Source organism: Marmota flaviventris, chromosome 17, assembly GCF_047511675.1.
Source record: "Marmota flaviventris isolate mMarFla1 chromosome 17, mMarFla1.hap1, whole genome shotgun sequence".
In the NCBI taxonomy this organism is placed as follows: domain Eukaryota; kingdom Metazoa; phylum Chordata; class Mammalia; order Rodentia; family Sciuridae; genus Marmota; species Marmota flaviventris.
Genome location: NC_092514.1, coordinates 18,065,522 through 18,083,116, shown reverse-complemented (window position 1 = coordinate 18,083,116; position 17,595 = coordinate 18,065,522). Strand labels below are relative to the sequence as shown.

At 40.2% G+C, this 17,595-nt stretch overlaps 1 long non-coding RNA gene across 1 annotated transcript in view; it reads right to left on the bottom strand.

The window, feature by feature from the left end:
* Nucleotides 1-285: 285 nt before the first annotated feature.
* The window catches only part of LOC139702457 (uncharacterized), a 58,951-nt gene continuing 41,641 nt past the window's right edge, over nt 286-17,595 (bottom strand). The window contains exons 2-3 of the long non-coding RNA XR_011705095.1: nt 1,569-1,662; nt 286-638 (exon numbers count right to left, since the gene is read on the bottom strand). This is a non-coding gene — a long non-coding RNA (uncharacterized lncRNA). The remainder of the gene's footprint in view (nt 639-1,568; nt 1,663-17,595) is intronic.

Genomic DNA, 17,595 nt, shown 5'->3' with positions numbered 1-17,595 from the left:
GGCCCATTCACCCCCCCACCCTTCTGTGGGTGTGTCATTTTAAGTGTCTGACCACACAGTACACTACACGTGCTTCTTTTTTTTTTTTTTTAATTTTTATTGTTGGTTGTTCAAAACATTACATAGTTCTTGATATATCATATTTCACACTTTGATTCAAGTGGGTTATGAACTCCCATTTTTACCCCATATACAGATTGCAGAATCACATCAGCTACACATCCATTGATTTACATATTGCCATACTAGTGTCTGTTGTATTCTGCTGCCTTTATGTCACTGACTCGACTGAACTTTGGGCTCCATTTCTCCCATGATGCTTTGTTTCCCAAGCCAAAAAACCATTTCTGTCCACTTCTGCCCTTGCTCAGTGTGATACTTAACAGCCCCAGTCTCCCCTGCTGCAGAACAATGCCTGGTCATTCTCAGAAGGCAGAGACCTATACCTCCTCTTTTAGCCCTTTGCCACCATGTGCAACTCTGGAAAGATGCTTCTTTTTATAGTTCCAATTACAAGCCTGCTGATATAAAGAAGAGAGAAGTGTAAAAAGTAAAACATGACCATCTCTTACCCCAGTATCTCCCCTTCACATCAAAACACCCTTCAATATGTGACGTGTTGTCTTCCAGACCTTTCTCTGAAAGAAAGAGGGCAAGAGAAAGAGAGAGAGATGGAAAAGGGGAGAGAGATAAAGAGAGAGAATTAAAGAGATTGTTACTCTTTCTTAATTTTTCTGTGACTAATTTTTTACCTGGTTAGAAAATACATGGTTATCATTCATGTCAGTTCATAGACAGCTTTCTTGATTAGTTTATTATAAAAACAGTATGTGGTATATCATCAAGCAATACATAAGGGTTTAGTTCAAAAGACATACTGAACAAATATACATGTATATATTACCTTTCAAATATATCATTAGAAATATGTGTGTGTGTGCGTGCACACATGCACGTGCACATATATAGATTTGAATATTTGAATTAGTTATATGTATTTGTATGTCTATATCTAGATAGATCATTTGAATCATGCTGCCTAAATCTCTGAAAAAACAAGAAAATATAGAGAATAGACAATGCAAATAATCCCTAGTAAATTTTTTAAAAAGTTGTGGGGGGGAGTATAAAAACTGATGGGGAAATCCAAAGAACCTCACACTTTTATAACACAACAAATATAACAATAGAAATGATCCCCTGGCAGTACTGGGATATTTCATTTTCAAAGTACATTTTTTAAAGCTATAATTGTCTTCTTCCTCCATTTCAGGCTTCTCCTTACCTATTAGGGAGCCCTGAGCCCAGTATGAGCTGCTAGATTATAATTTCAAAGATGAATGCAGAAAATGGACCTCAGGTGGGGAAGTTTTGCTAGAGACAGGGGAGTGGGTCACTCAAAGAGATGCTTACAACCATCTAAGATCATTCCAGACCCCCACAACAGACCCAAGGATGTTTAGAGTTGGAGGGGAAAAAAAAGAACTGCCACCCAGGAAATTATTAAACCAAAGATTCCCACCTCCAGAGCGGAGCTCTCCTAAACTATGGTAATTATGGGTAGATACCTCATTCTATAGCCACATCCTTGAAGAGAATCTTGCCTCTGAGCAAGTTCAACCCAGGTACCGAACTGGCAGTCATATTTTCCATTCAAGGAGCCTATAAGCAAGGAAACACAACCAAAGGAAAATCAAAACAGCACTTTACTAATAGATACGTAGACCTAATAACCTTCCATTTAGAGCTGCCTGGTGGAACCGAGGTCAGAAAACTACATCTCAGCTGCAGCAGATGCTTCTGGTGTGCACCCATAGCCCCTCTGAGGGCAGGCATTTACCTGACTCACCTGGATGGCTTCCTTCTGCAAATTCCCATAATATCCAAATCTGGTTTTCTCTGGCTGCAGGAGGATCATCAGCCTTTGCACAGGGAAGATTAGAAGAGCCAGAAAGTGACCACCATGGAAGCAGCCCCCTTGAATAATGCCATGAATAGGAAAGAGCACAGAGCACCAGTATCCACAGAAGCACCCTGCTCATGAGCACACCTGGCACCTGTATTGTTTTCCTTCCCCTCTTGTTTATTCTCACTTCCCCAACCCCTCCATGTGGTACCTGGGATCACCTCCAAAATAAAAACTTCTTGCACCTGAGTCCTTACCACAAAATCTCCTTCCGAGGTTTTCAAACCTAAGACTATAGGCCTTGAGGTCTTCTTTATTTGCAATTTTTCTTCTTTTGAAAATATGTGAAAGTCAGAAAAACATGTATTTGTCCAGGGAAGGTTTTTATTTTCAGAAGTCTTCAGAAATGTTAAAAAATAACTAAATAAATAAAAACAAAAGTAACCTTTGTGCCTTTTTTTTAAGTATCTAACTATAAATGTGGCCCATTTAATCTTCCTAGGAGGCAAACTGATGACTACCAATTAATTAAAAATAAAAGCTTTAAGACCCCAAAGCTCACATAAGCAGGAAAACCAGGATTCTCCTTCTTGAGCTCCTCTTCCTAACCCTCTCATGTATTGTCCCAAATCCTCAGGCCCAGAGAAAATAAGAAAGTATGACCAGTCCCCTAAGAGGACTCAGCCTGAGTTTTCTGTTGTTCTTATTGCTGCCAACAAAACTAGTTCTTCCAAACTTGTTCTGCCCTCAGAGAAGAATCCAAGCCCTGAGTCAAGCCTTCAGTGATTCAGTTCCCAGTGCTACGTTCCGGAAGGCACTATACCCAAACTCAGCCTTAGGACCCAACCATAGAAAGCCATTCGGGTGTTGAGGAAAGTCATAGGCATCTGCTGTGAAGAGACTGTCTGCATTTTCCCTGGGCCAGTGTGGAACTGGAAGCATCTCTTGATCAACATTAATGTGCAGTGTCACGCAGCCCCCGACACATGAGTGAATGAATGGAAAACTCCTGAATGTATAGATGTTAAAATAAGGGTGCTGGGTCCATCTGGTGAAACTGGGGTTCATTTTTCTTTTGCTTTCCATATTTTCTAAATATCTTCCATGAAAATCATAACTTTTATCACCAGATTTTTTAAATGCTATGAATTAATTTCAAAATAAAATAAAGAGAACCTGCCACTGATGTCCACTTAACATCAAAATCTTCCATCATTTAACAAATGTACATTGAGTGTTTTTTTTTTTTAATATGCCAGGCATTTCTTTGATAGTAAGAATATATAAACGAACAGGACAGACAAAGTGAAACCCCTCATGATAAATGCAGAAAATGGACCTCAGGTGGGGAAGTTTGCTAGAGACAGGGGAGTGGGTTACTCAGAGAGATGCTTAAAACCATCTAAGATCACTCATTGAGTGAGAGAGACAGGTGCTAAAACAAGTCAGCAAATAAGTACAGAATGTAAAGTCAGGACATCATGGGTGAGTGGCTCATACCATGCAGGAGAACACTGAAGCAGGATGAGACATACAGAGAAGGCCCAGAGATGTAGGTCCTGAGCAAAAGTGCCTCGGTCCACTTGGGCCACTATAACAAAGTACCATAGACTGAGTGGCAAATAAACAATAGAAATTTGTCCCCACAGTTCTAGAGCCTGGAAGTCTGAGGTCAGGGTGCAGCATGGTTCGATTCTGGTGAGGGTTCTCTGTCTGGTTTTCAGACAGCTGACTTCTCCTTGTATCCTCACTTGGCAGAAGGAGAACAAGAGAGCTCTCTGGGACCTCTTTTTAATCTTATTCATGAGGGTCCCACCCTCGTGATCTAATTACCTACCAAAGACTCTACCTCCTAATACCATCATATTGGGTGTTAGGATTTCAAAATATAAATTCAGTCCAAGCAGGTAGCTCTTGACCCCTGAATAAGACTATTCAGAAACTATCCATTACAAAAGAGTTGTGGTATCCTTCTTCATTTTTTTGCATGAAAATTACACTGAACATTGGAAAGAAATTTATCTTTATCTTGCATTTGAGACAAACTCTAACATTAATCTTATTAATACTACATATAGAATTTTCTGAAATTAGATCAATTTATTAATTAGAAACTTTTTCCAATAAATTTCAGGTTTTATATAACATGTCCTCTTTCCTAATTATTCTGAGGTTTCCCCTCTTCTCTTCTGCCTTCTACTTTCTGAACCACCCTAAACACCCTGTAACATGTAACAACAGGCTACACAATCAGTGTATGTTGCTGTGGCCACAGGGACCACTGGCCATGCCCTTGTACCGAGTGATGAGTACCGTTCTTCATGGAATGGCTCAGGTCAGGCAAGCCAGCCTGGAATTCAGAGGTTAGGACTCAGTAATCCCTTTTCACCAAGTTGGGTAGGAGTCACTTACAAAATACCTGTTTCCCAAATGGGCACCTCTGTTGAATGTTTTTAATTTTTTAAATTTTTTTGTTCTAATTAGTTATACATGAATTTTTGTATTAAAGCCAAATATTGGACTCAATATAAAATAAGAATCCACAACGTGTTTACCCTTGTCCTTTGGAAATGACCAGATCAAACTTCATCTTCTTCCCAGGTCTTCTTGACTGTTTCCAAGTAGAAGGCAGAGAGTCCTAAGAGTCCCCTTTGGTAGTTCATCTACTATGGCCCAGAGCCACACTGTCTGCATTTACACAACAACTCTCAGTGGAGCCTTGGAGGACAAAGGAGGCGGGGTTGAGTAAGAAGCCAAGAAAACTATTGAACGCTCTTGAAAACGCTCTTAATGAGACACCATAGGATACTGTAGAAATTACTGCATAGAAAGCATTCAGAACCATTGCTGTAAAACAATTATTCCAAAATCCTTAAAGAAAACAGTGCTAGAATGAATTTATTTGTTTGTTTGTGTATTGATTGATTGATTGATTGCACCAGGGATTAAACTCTGAAGCGCTTAACCACTGAGCCACATCCCCAGCCCTTTTTTGTATTTTATTTAGATACAGGGTCTCACTGAGTTGCTTAGGGCCTTGCTGAGTTGCTTAGAGCCCCGCTAATTTTCTGAGGCTGGCTTTAAATTAGCGATCCTCATGCCTCAGCCTCCCAAGCAGCTGGGATTACAGGTGTACAGCCACCACACCCAACAACACTGCTAGAATTTAACAGAAAACTTCCATGTTCAGCAGTTGAAAATTATAAACGTGGCTGGAGTGAAATCACTATCATTTAACTTTGGAAAAAGGGTAGAAAATGATTTTCCAGCACAGCCGCCCAGCCCTACTGCAACAACCAGAGAAACAGTCTTGGTTTTCTCTAGCAAGACAGAGGGAAGCTGAGTACTAAGTATGGTCAGGCTTGAGTTACTCAAAATTGAGAGTTGGGAAGATCTAAAAACAGTGAAGCAAAGACATGCTACCAAGTCCATGCATGAAATCAGGGCTCCTTTATCCAGAGGAGTGCCCTATTTACTTTTAATTTAAACAGTTCTAATAAGAAGATTGATTATATGGTTTTAAAACCTATAGATTGGAAGAAGCAAGTAAGAAAATGGGGCAAGGATACTTTTAAAAGAGGAAATACTGATTTTAAACAAAATGATGCATTTTAAAAAGTGACAGGTATGTGTTAGAGAAAAATAAATAAATTTTTCAAAAGCAAACAAGAAACTCACAAGCAAAATAATTCAGTTTTATGTAGTGAAAAAGTAAAATAGTGTAATCCCTTTACCCACTTCTGAAAATACCACAATAATTGATACTCATTATGCACTTCCAGCAGTCAATATCAAAAGTACTTATGTTCAGAATCCATGAGGAATGAAGTGGAGGAAATATGTGTGTTACAGTTTAGACATGAGGTGTCACCTAAAAGCCCCTATGTTTCTGCAGGAATGTTCAGAGGTAAAATGATTGAAGTTTGAGAGCTGGAACCTAATCAGTCCACACTAGTTTGAATGGATTGACTGGGAGGTAGCTGTAGGAAGGTGAGGTATCTCTGCAGGAGGTAGGTCACTGGGGTTTTCTCTGGGAAAGTTCATCTTCCTTGCATCCCCAAGGAAGTTTCAGGATGCCACAAGGTGAGCAGCTCTCCTCTGCTGCAGTTTTGGGTCACACTGTTCTGTCTTACCTTGGGCCTAGAGTAATAAACTCAACCTACCATGGACTACAACCTCTGGAACCCTGAGCCAAGATAAACTTTCCCTCTCAAATTTGTATTTTGGTTTTGGCAAAGCAAATCTGACTAATACAATATGTTGGACAATTCCCCATCAAAAGCAGTCAGTTGGGGGATACTTGGCTGCAAAGGAGCACAAAAGAATCTGGGTGCCATGGACTTGGTCTATGTCTTAATTAGGGTGGTTGTTATAAAGATGTATGCATTTGGCAATTCACCAAACTCCATCCTAACAGAGGTTCATTATATAATATGAAAGTTATATGTCATGTAATTGATTTAGAAAGTGAAAAGAAAGTTCAGGTTCAAATTTGGCATTTACAAGAGGCAACTAGTTTGTAACCCAATAATATGCCCAATGGCCTAGTTCTGTATTGACAAGGAGTTACTTGCATTAACTCAAGATTCATATATAGTGACAGCCAATATATTGAGTCTTGAGAACAAGTTCAGTGGTTAAAGGACACATTACTCTTCCTTCAAAGCTCAACACCATTACAAAAAGGCGTTTGGTGGATTAGAGACCAGAATCCCTGCCACAGAGTCTACTTATTCCTCACTTCTGCTCTTGGGTTTGACCTTGACTATTTCCTGAATTTGGAATAAACCCCTCTTTTTCTAACATCATTTTAAATGGGAATCGTCATCACACCTCCAACAAGGAAAAATCCAAGGGAGCAGAGTAGAATTTCCTCTCACTCTTGGAGAAATAAACAGGATTTGTCACAAGCTGTCAGAATGTAGTAGCCTTGGAATCACCTGTTGGACATGAGAGGAGACAGAGCATTGAAGACAGGCTGCAATTTCCCAGAGTTGCTCAAGAAAAATTGTCCCAACACTAAATTCAGATAGTCTCTGATTTACAATTTTTCCACTTTGCAATGGTGTGAAAGCAATTCACCTTCAGTGGAACTAGGAAACTTGAAGTTGGATCTTTCCCAGGGGCTAGGAAGTACTATCCTCTCCAGAGTGCTGGGCAGTGTCCGCGAGTTGCAGCTACTGGTCAACCCCACAACCACAAGGGAAAACAACTGACACGCTACTATGTCGCTAAGGTGCGATGCTCGGGAAGGTAGGTGGATTAAAGGCGTTTTCAATTTTCCAAATTATGACAGGTTTATCTGAATGTAACCCCATTATTAGTCAAGGAGCATCTATAATCTGAACTACCCTATGAAAATCTGTCAAAAGTTATAAGTATAAAAGTAGGAACAGATTTAGAAGAATGGAAAAAATAACATCTTGTCCAGAACTAGGACCATATCAAGGTTTTTTTTTCTATGTTTGTTAAGTGAATTAAGAAAATACAAGCTAAAGCTTTTATAGCTGCTTCATAATAGAACAGCTTAGCTTCAAAGCTGATTCTGGCACAACGGACAAAATGGAATGACTCTCTAAAGTGAGCAGAGCTCGAGGCCCTATGTGCTTTCTCTCTGCCTAACCCACTCCCTCCCCTCAGCCTCATCATAATTCCAAAAGGTTGACATGCCTAGCAAAGAGCACCTGGGAATTTGTTCATCTTGGGAATGGTAGTCCCAGAAGTAACCCTTACCTGGTGTTAACCTTGGCCTATGCTGTATAGAAACATGTCAGTCATCATCCCAGAAGAAAACAGGATCTAACTCAGGTGGTAATTATCCTAAAGGAGGGACATGGAGCAGAGCTGTGGACACATCTCAGGATGTGAAAGATGGTAGGGATGAAGGATGGTGAGGCATCCAGACACTAATGTGATACCCTATGACCCTCAGGCCAAGGCTCAGCAGATGCAAATTAAATATAGGACATCCAGTTAAGTTTGAATTTTAGATAAGCAGTGAATAATATTTTTTTAGCCCAAGTATATCCCAGATACGGTCAGCCCTCATTATTCAAGGACTATTGATTCTAAGACCTCCCACAGATACCAAAATTCATGGATGCTCAAGTACCTCCTATTAGATGGCATAGTTTTTGTATTTAACCAATGTACATCCACCGGTATAGTTTAAATCATCTTAGATTACTTATAGTAACTAATACTATGTAAATGCTTTGTCCTATGATAGTGTTTAGGGAGTAATAACTAGAAAAAAAAAGGCCTGGGTCTATATGTGTATCCTACAGATTCATTTTTAGAAGTATTTTTGATCTGTGATAATTAGTTCAGTCTGTACAGGCAGAACCTGCAGATGTGGAGGGCCAACTGCATTGCACGTACTTGTACTAAACAATTATTAGTCGCTTATCTGAAATTTAAATTTAACAGGATGTTTTATACTTCATCTGGCAGCCCCACTTACTTTAAGGCAGTGCAGTGTGGTTGGAGCTGAGGAGGACGGGCAGCCCGACAGGAACCTGGTCACCAAGACACATAGGCCAGAAAGGAGTCCACAGCAGCAAAGAGCAAGGAAGAAAGAGCAGAACTCGCTTTCCTTTCGTCCTCCACTCTCCTGCTGGCTCCTCACAATGGCTGAACACAGTTAGAAACCAAAGGACAAGAGATCCTGATGGGAACTGGAGTGGCAGAGAAGTGTGACCCCTCCCCTCGCTGTCATGAGGTCATGGCTAACATTTAAAACCGGTTTCATAGAAGGCAAGTCTTTAAAAAATTGCTGCCTCCAAACACTTCTACAATAGCAACAGTGCCCAAGTTTTATAAGGATATGTCTACACGTCCACAGGAAGATGCCTTCTTCTGAATGTGTATATGTTCAGTTCACAGGAAGCTGAAGAAGTTATTAATGAAGGAGGGTGATAAATTGTCTCTTGGACAGGTAAAAACTGCTTGTTTTGCACCTGGGAACTATCTCAAGAGAAAAACAAGTCATTCCCTCAGCCACATTTTTTTTTTCGCCAGAAGATAAAAATCAAACACAATGCCAGATTTAATTTGTGACCAGAGTTGAAGAATCAAGTATTTTTGACACTTCTTTTTTTTTAATAGTGATACTTATAACTAAATTCCTTCATCATCTCTAATCTCTTTGCTGTCTCCAAGATCAAGGTGTATGTTAAAGATAGTGAAGAGGAGGAGGAGGTGGCTAAGATTGAAATAATCTACAGAAATTTAATTTAAGGAAGTGGGTGAGGCATGGGGTGGGAAAGTTTGGGGAAAGATCTGAGTGGTCAGTGGTTTTATCTTCAGTTCTGCCTCATCTCATGATGCCCTCTCTTGCAGGTTTCACATTGGAGAATCAAACAACCATAGATGGAAAATATTTTTTTAAAAAAAAATTTACATCTATGTAAACATGCACAGACTCTTCCTCATCATTACTCCCTAAACAATACAATATGGCAACTATTTACATGTCATTTGTACTGCATTAGGTATTTCAAGTAATCTAGAGTTGATTGAAAGTATATCAGAGGGGCTGGGGTTGTGGCTCAGTGGTAGAGCACTTGCCTAGCATGTGTGAGGCACTGGGTTCAATTCTTACCACCACTCATAAATAAATAAAATAAAAGTCCATTGACAACTAAAAAAAAAAAAATTTGAAAAAAAAAGAAAAAGAAAGCATATTAGAGAGTGTGTGTAGGTTATATAAAGGACTTCCACATCCATGAATTTTGGTGTCTGTGGGGCAATTCTGGGACTAATCCCCTATGGATACTGAGGGACAACTATACCTTTATCTCACTGTACAAGTCACTTAACTTCTCCAGGCCCATTGTTTTTTCTTCTCTATATTAAGATTACTTTTGAGCTGTTTTGTGACCTTAGAGTCTGAATTCCATGTAGTTTTGAAATATATATATATACATACACACACACACACACACACACACACACACACATATATATACCAATAATCCCATGGGACTATGTAAGAAGAGTATATAGAAATCATATCCAACTGCATTAACAAAGATGGCTTGCTTCATTAGCTGAGGTTTTTTTCTTCTGGCTTAAAAAGGAGTCACCACTATTATAGGAAAATTGATAGAAAGAGGGTCCCTCCTGAAGACTACAACAAGATAAAGAGACAAGTTTTCAGCCACTTGTAGCGGCTTACGCCTGTAATCCCAGTGACGGGAGAGGCTCAGGCAAGAAGAGAGAAAGTTCTAAATCATTCTTGGCAATTTAGGGAGACCTTGTCTCAAAATAAAAAGGGCTTGGGATATAGCTCGATGGTAGGAGCAAGCATGGGCAACGCCCTGGCTTCCAACTCCAGAAAGCACCAAAAGCAACCACAACAACAACAAAAATTCAAATATTCCACATAAGTTCAAAAAGGGATTTATTTCACCAAACCAAATATCCCCAATTTCAAATCCTCAGAGGACCCAGTCAATGGTTAAAGGAAAAAGAGAATGAAATGGGAAAAATCCTTGCAGCACATGGTCCATCCTCAGGAAAGCCTCTATTCTTAGTTTTAGCTCATTTACTACTGTTGTATGTTTTTACCTACCGACTTCATCATCGAATTGTGATTCTTTGTGTTCCATGGTCACCAAGTACAAAGCAAGCATTCTAGATCATTTGCACAAGAATGTAAGACTTTAATCTGAACCCCTCTAGGAGCAGGTCCCTCAGAACCTGGAAGGAGCATCCTAGTACAGATGCCACTTCACTTACCATGGGGTTCCTTCCTGATAAACCCATTATAAACTGGGAATATAATAAGTAGAAAATGCATTTTATCCATCTAACCTACCACACACCATGGTTTAGCAACATAGCACATAGTAAGTCTGTCATTTCCCCTGGGAGGAAGGGGAAGCTGCAGCTCACTGACACTGCCCAGCATCAAAGAGAGGATGGGACCAATATCATCAGCCCAAGACAAGACCAAAATTCAAAAGTTAAATTCAAAAGTGATTTCTGTTGAATTCATATCATTTTCACAATATCACAAAGGCAAAAAAAAAAAAAATAGTAAGTAGAACCAGTTATGAGTGTGAGACCCTGTGTCCTTTGCACAGTTTAAAAGATCAAAAGAAATGAATAACCATCTCAATTGTCCTGCATCTGAACTGCACCATTGCAAAGTAGAAATCCGATCCTTGTTTTTCTGTCCTGGCTGAGTTCTAAATTCCAAGACTCTCCTCCGAGGTTTCTAATTGCATTGCCTAGTAAGTTTCCACACACCGGAGCTTACTCGAACCATGGGTTAGAGAGAGAATGGCCTACGTTCTTTAGAACTATGCTCCTTAGTAAAGAGAGAACAACAATGGATTCCTGTGCATAAACTTTGGTATTCAGATGATTCCACAGAAAGATCACAATCAAAAAGAAATGGTTCCAAATGGAAATCATTCTATAGTGTCCCAATGCAATAGTAGTATTCTCCCAGTCTTTGATATTTGCAAGGAATTATGAGGATCCAAGAGGCGATTCTATGCAGCCACAGGGAAGGACCCACAGGGCTGTGCAAACCAGGTCCTGCAAGCATTTCTCTTTGGTTCCCATCTATAAAATTGCCCAATCTAAACAGACAGCTGCTGTTCAAGTTCTTAAAATGCTGTGTGGAGAGAGAGATGTGGGGCTGCCTCGGGCCTACTCGCCCAGCAGTGAGTCTGATGAGAAACGCAGTTGAAAGAACAGACTGAAAAGCCAAATACCTGTCAGACTCTTTCACACTCCAGTGTTGCCAGAAGGTCTATAAAAATGTCATTGTCTCTCAGCTGCCGGTGATTATATTACCCTTTACATTGGCTGTTGGTAATAAAAAAAAAAAAGCAAATATCATTTTTTTTTTGCACCGTTCTGGCCTTCCTCTGGCCTTTTTCAAACAATAATAGACTAAATATAAAGAGACAGAAGTCATTACTTGGCTCTTTAACTAGTGCCAAGGAAAATGAATAATTAAGGAAACATTACTTGAAAGAAATTTACACAGTTGCTTTCAAGTTAGAACCAAATAAGAGCTCTTTAAAAATACATCATTTCCCCCTTTATCTTAACATGGCATTTGTACTCTGGCCTAATATATTATGGTGGCTACTGTTTAGATCTTACCAGGAAAAAAAAAAATGCTTTTAGTTTCCATTATCCTATTATAAGTCCCAAATCAAACAGAGACGCGGAGGAGAGGTGAGGAGGGTGGGGAGGTAGGGGCTGTTCTGTTTGCACAGATTCCTTCACATCTGGTCTAGCAGCCAATATTTAATTTCCTCCACTTGAGACAGCAATTCCCAAACACGGTTCTCTTAACTCCCCTTGAACATCAGTCTCGGCCTCAGAATCCTAGTTAACTGTTTAATATGTGCCCGACTTTGTTCTTTAAAATTGTCAAGAAGAAACATGTGCGGGTGACCCTGTTCAAGGAGCAGCATCGGAAATCATGCTAGGCAAGGCTGGTTCTTGTTGGACAAGAGCCCTCCCCTCTCTCAGCTCACTGTCTTTCCCTCTCTTCATCTTTCTCCCTTGCCCCCATTGGGATCATTAGGCTCCCTTTGGCAAGGGAGTTGGCACTAGGTCCAAAGGAATGCACTAAGCACTTTGCCTAGGTAACAATTCTGACCCTTTAGAATAAACATGGCAGGAACCATAGCTCAGGAATTCTAGGACTTGGAGCAACTCTGAAAAGTAGAAATAGGCAGCCTGAGCCTTTACACATGGCCTGCCCATGGTGGCTTCCAGAACCAGAGACAACTTGAGGTTTGGGGGAGTCTGATCTTATGAGGCTACAATCAGACAAACAGGGCCCCTCAGAGGGTACAAATGCAATCATGTTGGTAGATAAGGTCTTTCAAGAGGTGATTGTATTAAAATAAGGCCAACCCAATGATGGTGCCTATAAGAAGACGAGATACCAGGGATACATGTGCACTGAGAGACCATATGAGCCCGGCGCGGTGACACACGCCTGCAATCCCAGCAGCTTGGGAGGCTGAGGCAGGAGGATTGCCAGTCAGTTCAAAGCCAGCCTCAACAAAAGCTAAGCAACTCAGTGAAACCCTGGCTCTAAATAAAATACAAAATAGGGCTGGGGATGTGGCTCAGTGGCCCTGAGTTCAATCCCTTGTACCGCCACACATAAAAGGAAAAGACCATACAAAGAACTATCTGCATGCCAGGGAGAAAGGTCTCATGAGACACCAACCCTACTGCACCTTGATCTTGGACTTCCAGCTTTAGTAAGAAAATAAATTTCTATTGTGTAAACCCCCCAGTCTGTGGTGTTTTGTTATGGAGGCCCTAGTAGACTAATACACTGGGTCAATCCTTCAACCCTTCCTGGAAAATTATCATGTTAGTTTCTCCGAGCTGCCATAAAAAATTATATACTAGGTCATTTAGAAAAATAAAAATGTAATGTCTCACAGTTCTGGGGGCCAAAAGGCCAAGACCAAGGTATATCAAGGCCCTTCCCAAGGGCCATATGGGAGAAGCTATTCCATGTCTCTCTCCCAGGTCCTGGTAGTACATTGAAGAGCTCTGTTGTTCTTGGTTATAGATAACATCACCCCAACTCTGTCTTCATCTTCAAATAGCATTTTCCCTATGAACCTGTCCATCTCTGTGTCCAGATTTACCCTTTATATAAGGACACAGAGAGTATTAAATTAGGGTTTGTCCTAATGAGCACTCTTTTTCAGTGCTGGGGATAAACCCAGGGACTTGGGCATGCTAGTCTAGGCAAGTGCTGAGCCGCTAGGCTACATACCAGCTCCATCTTTTCGTTTTAGTATAATTGACTAGTATAATTTGGGCATATTTCCGAAGTACAACATGATGTTTTGTTAGGACTTCAACACATTTTTTAAGGTCACAATTCCATCCACAGCTTCTGCCTATAGAAGTATCTTTATTTCTCAAACACTAATCCCAGATAATTCTTTATGAATGAGCAAAGAAAATACCATCACCATCCCTGCTTCTAACCCTTTCTAATTTAATCATTAATGGTTTAAGTTCTTTTATCAGAGGACAGAAACTTTCTGGGTCTAATAAGAAAGAGAGTTTCCAGTGCAGGTGGTCCCTGAGCATCCTTGCTGTGGGACACAGGCTGAAGAGTGCAGCATTTCCCAACAGAGGTGTTACCACAGGCAGACGCAAGGCAACTGAAAGGCAGTTGTATAATGGACCCCAAGACTGGTGACAGCCAGAAGGAGGAGGAGGAGGAGGGAATTGAAAGTATACTGGAAGTTGCTGAGATTTGTATGTGTTGATTCTGATCCATGTGTTTTTGTTGTTGTTCTATGGACTTGGCCTTGGCACCCAGGGGGAGAGAGCGGTGATTTGTTTCAAAGGAGCCTCCAATGAGCTTGTGTGGTCACCTGCAACAGAGAAAATCAGAAGACAGCAGCAGATCCAGGAAGAAAGACTGACAGAGTCTTTAAAAGCCACCTTGACTTGTTTGTCTTGCCCAGAGGTGATTCATTATACATTATCACAGGAAAAGGCACCTGTTTCGGAAATGCTCTTCAGTGAACTACATCCATTTTTGTTTTTATGGAGTCAATCCAGGTGATTAAGGCAGAGGGAGGACTTTGTGTAAAGAGAAAAATCTACAAAGCACTTTCATTCCACACGCGTATTTGCTCTTTCAAAGCAAATTCAGCAGGAAATCCAAGTCAGTGATGCAAACCTTTACAGTTAATTTGATCCCAGGGGCATATTGGGGACCATTATCCCAGAAGCCTACACATGAAAATCCCATTATTTGAAATATTTTCATTGTATTTCTGGTTTAACTCTAGGCTGTGCACGGAGAATTTAAGAGTAAATAGGAAGGAAGTGGAGAATAGTAGGAAGTAATTTTGGGGTGCTTCCTGCCAGCCAAGAAGTACACCCGCTTAGCAGAGCTTGAAGGATGTTATTATGGTGTTATTATGGGAGCTAGTTTAAAACTCACGTGTAGCACAAGTCATGACCGTATGTGTGTGTGTGTGTGTGTGTGTGTGAGAGAGAGAGAGAGAGAGAGAGAAAGAGAGAGAGAGGGAGGGAGGGAGAGAGAGATGAATTTGTGCTTTGGAAAGTGCCAGCTCACAAAGTCATTGTCACTGGCCAATCCATGATTCTGAAACTCTTCATTTCAAAAGTATCCATTGTTCATAACACCTCTGGATTTTTGAAGTCTGCACAGGAATTCACACAGCTGCAAATGACTCCTTGGCTAGAAATTTAAAAAGAGACCAAATATCAACAAAGTACATTATTTTAAAGGCACTCAATCTCTTTCCTGTTCTGTCTGGCTCTCCTTCAACTCTTCAGCATGTCAAGTTACATGTCCTACACTTGATAACTTTTTTCTGGTATCCGTCTTTACTCGAGGATGCCCTTGAATGAACTAGTGAGTATCATCAGCCTGCTTCCCCCTGCCTTCTCTTCCCCGGTTTGTTAGAGAACCTTAGTGCACCAAGTGCCTCTCTGCCCCCATACAATGCAGGCTCTTTGAGAAAGGTTCCAGCTTGTTCTGTTCAACTCATAGATGAGATTGCAGCTCCTGCACAGCCACATGGATGGTTAACTGCATAGCCACTGGGTCCCCACAGGCCATTCACGCTTGTTGGTAGCCCTTGCTCTAGCACAACTGGAGTTTCAGGGTAGTGTTGCCCTGCATCTTTTGAATAAGTGAACTCTCTGTTCTGCTCTCATGTGCATTGTGTCCATGTCTGGTTTAGCCCAAAAGAGTGGGACTCCCCCCCACCGCCCCAGGTTCCCTGCTTCAACTCACTTCCTCTCTAAGGTGTTACCCAAAACAGATATCCTGAAAGCACTTCTGGAGTTCTGCGTGATTTACTCTTCGTAACATAGAAAGTCATAAAAGGAAAACTGCTCAAGGAATCATTACATCATCGTTATCATCATCCCCATCATTATTGTAGTCATAATCATCGTCATGGTTACCATATAACCCATCAGTCACTTGGCGATTAATTCACTGTCATGGCCATTGTTAACCAGCTTTGAGGGTTATCGTAGTACCCCACAGACATACACAAAGACTTTATGAGGAGCAGCCCAGCCATTATGTGGCAGTACTGTGGAAAGTACCACCTCTGGGGGACATACAAAAGAAGCAAAGTAGAAATACCAAATTATATTGATCTCCTGTGTGCAAGCACAAATATGGGACCAAAAAAAATCACACTTCACCCATAAAAAACAAAGCAAAAATGCCATTCAACACAAAAGTTGTTTTATAAAAGATGAATAGGATACCCATATAATGAAATCTATGCACTGATAGAAAACAGAACTTATTTTAAAATTACAAAAGTAAATCCATTATGTTAATAAGTTAATATAATGTATTTCATGAAAAATAACAATTTTCCCCAAAACAATAATAATTTGAGAAGAGTGGCACTGTTTCACATTTTGCAAAGCCATTGAATGTTCAGCATCATACAAGTCATCTGGATTCTCAGATTTGCTTCTATATTTAACTGGTTGCCATATCATATGCCAGGTAGATCAGAAGCTTCTGGAAAACTCAATTGCATATTTATGAAAGAATGAGAGGAAAAATCCAAATAAAAATTTTGTATCATTGTGAAAATAGTCACAGCTCCATGGATTTCTTGAAAAGATCTTAGGGAGCCCCAGGGGTCCACTGATCACACTTTGAGAACTTCAGCTCCCAAAATTCATAAAAATAACTTCTATACATAGTAAGAGAAGTTATCAGAATTTTTTTTTTACTTTGAAAGAGATATACAGGGGTTTATAGCATTAGTATAATCCTTGCATGTTAGGATGTCATAGCAGAGAAATTTAAATGTACATCCTCATTAAATGATGAAATACTGGGGTTGTTAAAATGCACAAATCATCTATCTTCATGAAACAGAAAGCTCGTAGCAGCTGCACAAAACCTTAGATTCTTTAATTTGCCTTCTAACTTATATTCTATCTTCTTTCTAAATCTTTGAACCTTTCAGATAAGCAAGGAGATCAATATTGGCATAAGGCAGTAGATAAAAATGATAATTTGTAGCTATCTCTTAGAGGTGTTATAAAGATTAAATAAATTAATACTTGTAAAGTGCTTAGAATAGGGCCTGACACACAACCAAGTGGCTGTTATATATATTTTTATTGGTGCATTGTAATTATGTATATCGATGAGATCAGTTGTTACATATTCATACATGCACATAACAATTTAGTCAGTTGCATTTGGAAGTATCTTTAAGATGTAGTACATGGTAGAGACACAAATTAAAGAACAATACAGACAGCATGATCCCATGTATGCTAAATATCTAAAACTGTTTGAGGAAAGGGAGGGAGGTGGAAAAAAAATTATACTTCTCTATTTATGTAGTTTTAAAAAAATGAGAAGAAAAATTCTCCCCCTTGGGAAACTTTGCGTCAATGGGGGACATATTTTGAACTAGTTGTCCACCTGTATTATACAAGCTAGTAGACCATGATGTCACTGGAGGGGGAACTGGGGGTTGTCCCTGAGACCTGCCTATAAAGGTCAGGGCTGCATGGGGGCTTTGAGAAATGGGTAAGACTTGGAAAGATGGAGGGAAAGGAGGGAGGTGAACAGGCAAAGCATCTTCCATTACTGAAGTGGGAGGAGTTGAGCAAGGACAAACCCATAGGAAAACAGTAAGAAAGAG